A 6,649-nucleotide genomic window follows, 5' to 3' on the forward strand; every position below is an offset into this window, starting at 1 on the left:
CATCATTGACTCTTGTTGTGACGTAAGATGTTTATTTCGTGTTGTTTATTTTCATTAGTTGAGTTAGGTTTGATCAAGTGTTGGTGACCTATCTGCTTAAACAACTGAATCTCCTGCATTTCCTGATTTTTTGCATGACCTGTTCACCAGGCATTAGTCCCCGTTCACCGGATTTCTGCTTACAAAATATGATAATATTGCAGTGCGTGAGTTCAAGAGACAAATTAAATATTCTCATGAATCTAAGCAGGGTATGCTTTTCAGTCTTTGAGTCTCCTTTTAATTTTTATTAATGAAACAGTCTTTCAATTTAGCCTCATTTTTTATTGAAATTCTGCTAGGTTTTTATTTGACAAATTAGATTTCCATATGTGATATTTGGTTTTCTTGATTGGCACTTCTTTTTCGAATCAAAAGTTATCATTCTGTTTTGAATCTTGTAAATAATAACAAGCTTAGGGCTTTCCCAATTTGGAGCGTCTTTTATTAGCCAAGTGTGGAGGCTTATCTTGTCATAATAGATTTTGAAATTCGTGGTTTGTTGGATGTAGATCGATGGTTTTGCATTTTTTTAGCCATGATCATACTTTAACCACTCTTGTAAAGGGGCCCTTTATGCTAATCTGTTATTTGCCCTATTATTCAGCCTCATCTTTGATACTTTATTAGAGCTGATTCATAACTTCTTGGCGCTTTCTATATAACTAATGTTTTTTTTACTTAAGGGCCTTTAGTTGGAGTATGTATTTGGCACCAATGTGACGGAAGGCTTGGTGAAGGCAATCGATGCACAAGTCACTCGAAGTGCATCAAGTAATCGTTTTGACCCATGCTGATTTCCGCGCTACATTTTTTTCATCTGATTTTGTCCAATTTTGTTATGTGATGTTGCTAATGTTAGTAATTGAATTAATCTATAATGTATTGCAGGATTAATTTCAGCTCTCAAGATGTTGATGCTCTATTCCAGAGTGCCGTTGTTTGTGTCTATCAAAAACCTGGAATCGAAGCCCCTAGTCAGGTCTAAGAGACAAATGCTCAATGATCGACTTGAACAGAGAGAAGAATTAATCAAGGCAAAGTCTAGTAACCCATCAGCTCTTTCTCCTTTGTGACTTAAATACTATTCTTACTAACCCACAAAGCTAGCTGCACTATGATCGGTTCACTTATTGTGGTTGTGATAGACGGGTGTTCTATGCTCATTGGTTGCGACCGTGGCTGCATGTGGTAGAGGGCGGATGTGATTAATGGCGTAGTAGAGGTTTACAATGTGATATAGGATGACCATTTTAATTAGTAGTTATTGTTTGGACTGATTTAGAGTATTATCGTTGTTTGACGGGTGATAGGTACAAACAATGTGATGACCATTATTTGAGCACATTTAGTCCCTGAATTAGCCTTGTTCCTATGCTTTTTAGTGCATAATTGGGTCATTTACTATCTTTAGTCCTTTGTTTTGCATATTCTTTGAGGTTTTGTTGCCTTGGTAAGAGAGGAGTGCAAACCTTGCATTTTCATGGCAAAATGGAGCTAAATTGATCGAATCTAATGACCAAGCATCAAAGAAAAGACAAGACTAGAAGACCTTTTGTACATATTATAGTAGATGGGCAATGATGAAGAAATCCTTGCATCCCCGACTAAATCCCGGAGGATTATTGGAAGAAGAAAAGAAGAAAAGGGAGCTGTGACACAATCCGCCCGTACAACCAAGAAGACGCCTGTCCAAGACGAGGGGAATCCGAGCGTCTTTGCAGATGGGACACCCGTCCAGCAACGCCACAATCCGCTCGTCCTGCCCAACAATCCGCCCGTTCACCCACCAGGAAATCCGCCCTTCCGACACCTTGGACGCTCGAATTCCCTTACAGTCCCATACATCCTTTCTTCATGCTCCATGAAAGATGCGCATATTTATGAAAGACTGGCAAAAAGGAGACCGGCATCTCTTTTGAGAGGAGCGATTCCTCAAGGACTTAATCGTCATTTAAGCCCTTAGTAAACCCTAATTTGTGTACCTAATCCCCACTATAAATACCCCATTAGTCTAATTAGATAAGCATGTTCTTCTTATCAATCCTTAGTGTAGTTTATATCATTCTAATCTCTTCTTAATCTTGTAATCAACTTCTAATCAAGTCTTAATACAAATCTCATTTCCTTAATATCTCTCTTTGTTCATCCTTTATTTTGGATAATTGAAGATTATTTGGGTTATTATTGGGAGATTGACAACCTTCCAATCAATCATCAAGTACTTCTATTATTCTTTGCTTTATTTTGAAATCATTAGTAGGTATAATCCTCTTCATCCCTTTTTAATTATTGTTAATCACCTTCATTTATTCATCATGTTTTGCTTTGTTAATGTGATTGACAAACTTGTTAACATGTTAAACTTGATAATGAGTGAGTAGTTTCCTTAACTAGGGTTAATGGGTAATTTGGGAAAACCAACATGGGGGATGATTCATGCTTAAATTAATATGTTTTCATAGTTTATTTGCTTGCTTGTTGTGATCTCAACTTATGCACATGTTATGTTTGATGAAATGCGAGCCTATGAATCCTTGCATTTTTTACCCATCACTTACCTTTTCAATGAGACTTGTAAGACATAAACCAACTCGAGTCTCATTAGACCATGTATATAGTTGAGTAGAGAGGATTAAGTCGACTTGTAGGTGTTGTACAATCTAATCAATTCGGCTCCGGGACCCAAACCTTCCTAGGATTGTAAGATATAAACCAACTCGATCCACCACAACAATAATTGCTTGCTTATAATTTGAGAATATGTTTGTATGATCAATTCCCATGAATCCCATATGACCCCATGACACCCTAGTGCTTTTAATCAATTGTTTACATCTCTTTTTAATCATCTTGCTTGTTTACTTTTATTGCTATTTAGTTTAGTGATCTTCTCATCTCAACCCCAAATCGTGACACCCCTAGACACCGCTACTTGCAATCGAAAATCCTACATCAATACTCGTCCCTTGGGATCCGACCTTTACTTGCCTTTTTACTAATAGTAGAGTTGTTGTGAAGTTATAAATATTGTTTTGGTCTAGGTGCTCTTAACGACAAGTAACCGAAAACTAAACCTCCAAGTGAGTACGACCAAAAATGGCGCCGTTGCCGGGGACGGTGTTAACTTGATTTGATTTTCTTAGATTGTTATTAGGTGTGTCTTTCTTTGCCTTGGGGAAGTAAAACTCCTCAAGGTTTGTTCTAATTCTTTTCAAGTTGTTTGATATTTTGCATGTCTAGAAGATCACAAGGTAACTTGTTATCCTTTGATCACGAAATTGAAAGGACTTTGACAAACAATAGAAGACTTGCTAGAGGTACTTTGAGAGGTATAGGTGAGGTTGTAGATATTCAAACAAATACTATTGAGTTCATCAACCCTTTTTCAAGAGAAGGTGAGGAGAACCAAACACAAAATCCAACACAAAATCAACCCACAATGCCTAAATTTTCATCACATTCCGTACCAACCGAGGAGAACCTACCCAATGGTACTCCCACACTACAACACTTAACCGGAAATTTCATTGCTAAATCCGCATTTATCCAATTAGTCGAAAGAAGCCAATTTGGGGGGATGCCTAGTGAAGACCCTCACTCTCACATGGAGACTTTTTGTGACTATTGTGATGCGATTTCACAAACCGGTGTGACTCAAGACCAAATTCGATGGGTCTTATTTCCTTTTTCTTTAATCGGCACCGCAAAACAATGGTTGAAAGGCCTTGATAAGGCTACTCTTGGAATTGATTCTTGGAAGAAGTTGGCTCTAGCTTTCTACAAAAAATTCTACCCTCCGAAAAAGACTAACATGCTAAGAGCTCAAATTACAGGTTTCAAGCAAAGGGATGAAGAATATTTGTATGAAGCTTGGGAGCGATTCAAAGGAATTTGTCGCTCATGTCCTCGTCATGGACTTAGCGAGTGGTTCTTGGTACAACAATTTTGGAATGGTCTTTATGAAGACTCAAGAAACATTCTCAACATGGGATCAAATGGTATGTTCACCGAAGTTGATGATAATCAAACTTGGAACAAGATTGAGGAAATGGCGGTCCATAACTCACAATATAGTAGACCTCGCAAGGCTACTAGAGGAGGAAAGCATGAAGTGGACTCTATAACTCAATTGGGTGCTCAACTTAGTTCTCATATTGATACCATAAACTTGAAGTTTGAGAAGGCTATGGCTAAACTTGAAGAAGCCTCAAAATCACCAAAGCATCATGATGCGTGTCTTAAATGTGATGTTTTACACCCCATTTTACACACATTTCAGAGCTCAATCAACTAGTTTATGCTACTATTTTCCTATTTCCGTCTACTTTCGTGTTTTTGTATTATATTGCAGAAATGTGAAGAATCCAGCGGAAATCGAGCCGAATCCGTCCCTAAGTACCTTGCATTGCATTTGACGTGAAGTATTTACTCAAGAAACGAACTTGGTGCGCATTTCGAGGCCTGAAAGACAACTTTATGAAGAATTTAGAAGCGACTACCAGCTACAGTTGCGTTTTCGGATTCGTCTTTTCTCTGCAATTCTTTACGGTAACGTTTATTCCATAATTCCAGTTGATATTTATTTCGTTCATAGACTAGAAACTGCTAGAGTAGTTTTCCCGAAACTGAAATTATCGCTTCATCTTTTTTACTTGTTTAGTTAATTCAATTATGCATTCGATAGCTCTAATTATTAATCTTATTGTTGTTTTTGTCATAATCATGAGTAGCTAAACCCCATGTGCTAGGATGTAGGGGATCTGTAGTGTAGGCGACATTAGAATTGGTAGACCTGAAATTGCGCCATGGTCGATCGACTGGTCTACCTGGTCGATCGACCGGCCACGTGAGAATTAGCTCCGTTTTAATTAATTTAATTGCTATATTTGACGAATCGAGTGCACGCGACTAGTTGAATGCTTAGGAATTGACCGACCCGATAAGATCGAAAGATAGGGAAGGGAAATAGACTACTTAATTAAGACGACTAAGTTAATAAGATCGAGAGATAAGTTAATTTAGACTTTTAAATCACTTTTCAGGATGAGAGTCAACATTGGTGATATTAGGGACCCGTAGCTAGATCGAAAGATGCTACCTGTTAAGAATGGACCGAGAGGACTTCTTATTTTTCCCGTCTCACGTGATTATTTTAGACTTACTTAGGATACTGCCGCCGAAACTACAGTGAACCGACCATCTTAGCACCTTTTTAATATTTGATTCCATACATTTTCATTCATTGCTCATTTATTTGCTTAGTTTACTTTTAAATTTAATTGCCATTAGTTATAGAACAATTCAAAACAAACCCCCACTCATTTGTTACTTTAGACTAAAATTAGACAACTATTAATTGGATCGCCTCTCTGTGGTTCGACCCTGACTGCCGCTATCTATAGTAGTAGTTTGGAATTATAAATTTATCTTTGGTACTCTACGACGGTATCAAATTTTGGCGCCGTTGCCAGGGAGGCAATTGTTTAATTTTTAGTTGTTTTTATTTTAGTCTTTTTCTTAGTTTAAGGGACATCTGTTCCTTAAACTATTCTCATATTCTACTTGTAGTTTCCTCTTATGCGCAGGTCACAGGGTGGTGTACCGAGACCATTGGATCCTGAGATCAAAAGGACTTTGCGCGAGTTAAGACGATCATCCAGAGTATTACCGACAGAGGAAGAGCTGAGTACTCTGTCTAGTTACTACGAGAACGAGCTGTTTGAGGAGGATCCACCTTCGTCACCTATTTCTACTTCCTCCGCTGAGACTGTCACATCTCCAGACATGGCTGAAGAACCAAGTATAGCCAGTCACTCCGAGCCAACAGCTGAGAATCTCTATAAGGGATTCGCATTACTGTGTGACGGACATAAAATTCGAACCGAAACCGTCTTATATTAACTTGGTTGAGAGAAACCGATTTGGGGGAGCTGCAAATGAAGATGCAGCTAAACATATGGAGACATTCATTGACTACTGCTGCTCCATACCCCCACCGGCAGGTGTGACCCAGGACCAGGTGAAGGAGACGATGTTCATATTCTCGCTTCGTGATGCCGCAAGGGAATGGTACCGAGATCTGGATCGAGCTGCTAACGGGATCACTGATTGGAATTCGCTGGCCCTAACATTCTACAAGAAATATTTCTCTGCCTCGAAGACCAATGCCATTAGAGCTCAGATCACGAGCTTTAAACAGGGTCCTGATGATAATTTTCATGAGGCATGGGTCCGTTTCAAGAAGCTGGTGTGAACTATTCCGCACCATGGGTTCGAGCAATGGAGCCTATGCAATCAGTTTTATAATGGGCTTTATGACGATCGAGGGCTATCCCTGGATGCTGCGGCTAATGGCGATTCAGGAGAATGTTGGAGAAACTAAGGGGTGGAAAATCATTGATGATATGGCCACCCATAAAGCTGAGCATGGAAATTCCAGGGGAAATCAAAGGAGAGCTGCTGAATCCCCTTCTATAGTTGCATTAGAGGCTCTTACGGCGAGATTTGATAAGTATGAGCTTGGAAGAGGATCTCAAAAGGGAGGTATTTACCAAGTTAATGCTGTTTCAGACGACCCCTTTACATGCAAAAGATGTGGAGCTGAGGG

At 39.0% G+C, this 6,649-nt stretch overlaps 2 non-coding genes across 2 annotated transcripts; both read right to left on the reverse strand.

The window, feature by feature from the left end:
- Positions 1–3,853: 3,853 nt before the first annotated feature.
- LOC141589189 (small nucleolar RNA R71) lies at positions 3,854–3,960 on the reverse strand. The gene has a single exon (XR_012520139.1). It is a non-coding gene; the product is annotated as a small nucleolar RNA R71 (small nucleolar RNA).
- Positions 3,961–6,208: 2,248 nt separating this feature from the next.
- LOC141588983 (small nucleolar RNA R71) lies at positions 6,209–6,315 on the reverse strand. Its single transcript, XR_012519946.1, has one exon. It is a non-coding gene; the product is annotated as a small nucleolar RNA R71 (small nucleolar RNA).
- Between the last annotated feature and the right edge of the window lie 334 nt (positions 6,316–6,649).

Source organism: Silene latifolia, chromosome 6, assembly GCF_048544455.1.
Source record: "Silene latifolia isolate original U9 population chromosome 6, ASM4854445v1, whole genome shotgun sequence".
NCBI classification, from domain to species: domain Eukaryota; kingdom Viridiplantae; phylum Streptophyta; class Magnoliopsida; order Caryophyllales; family Caryophyllaceae; genus Silene; species Silene latifolia.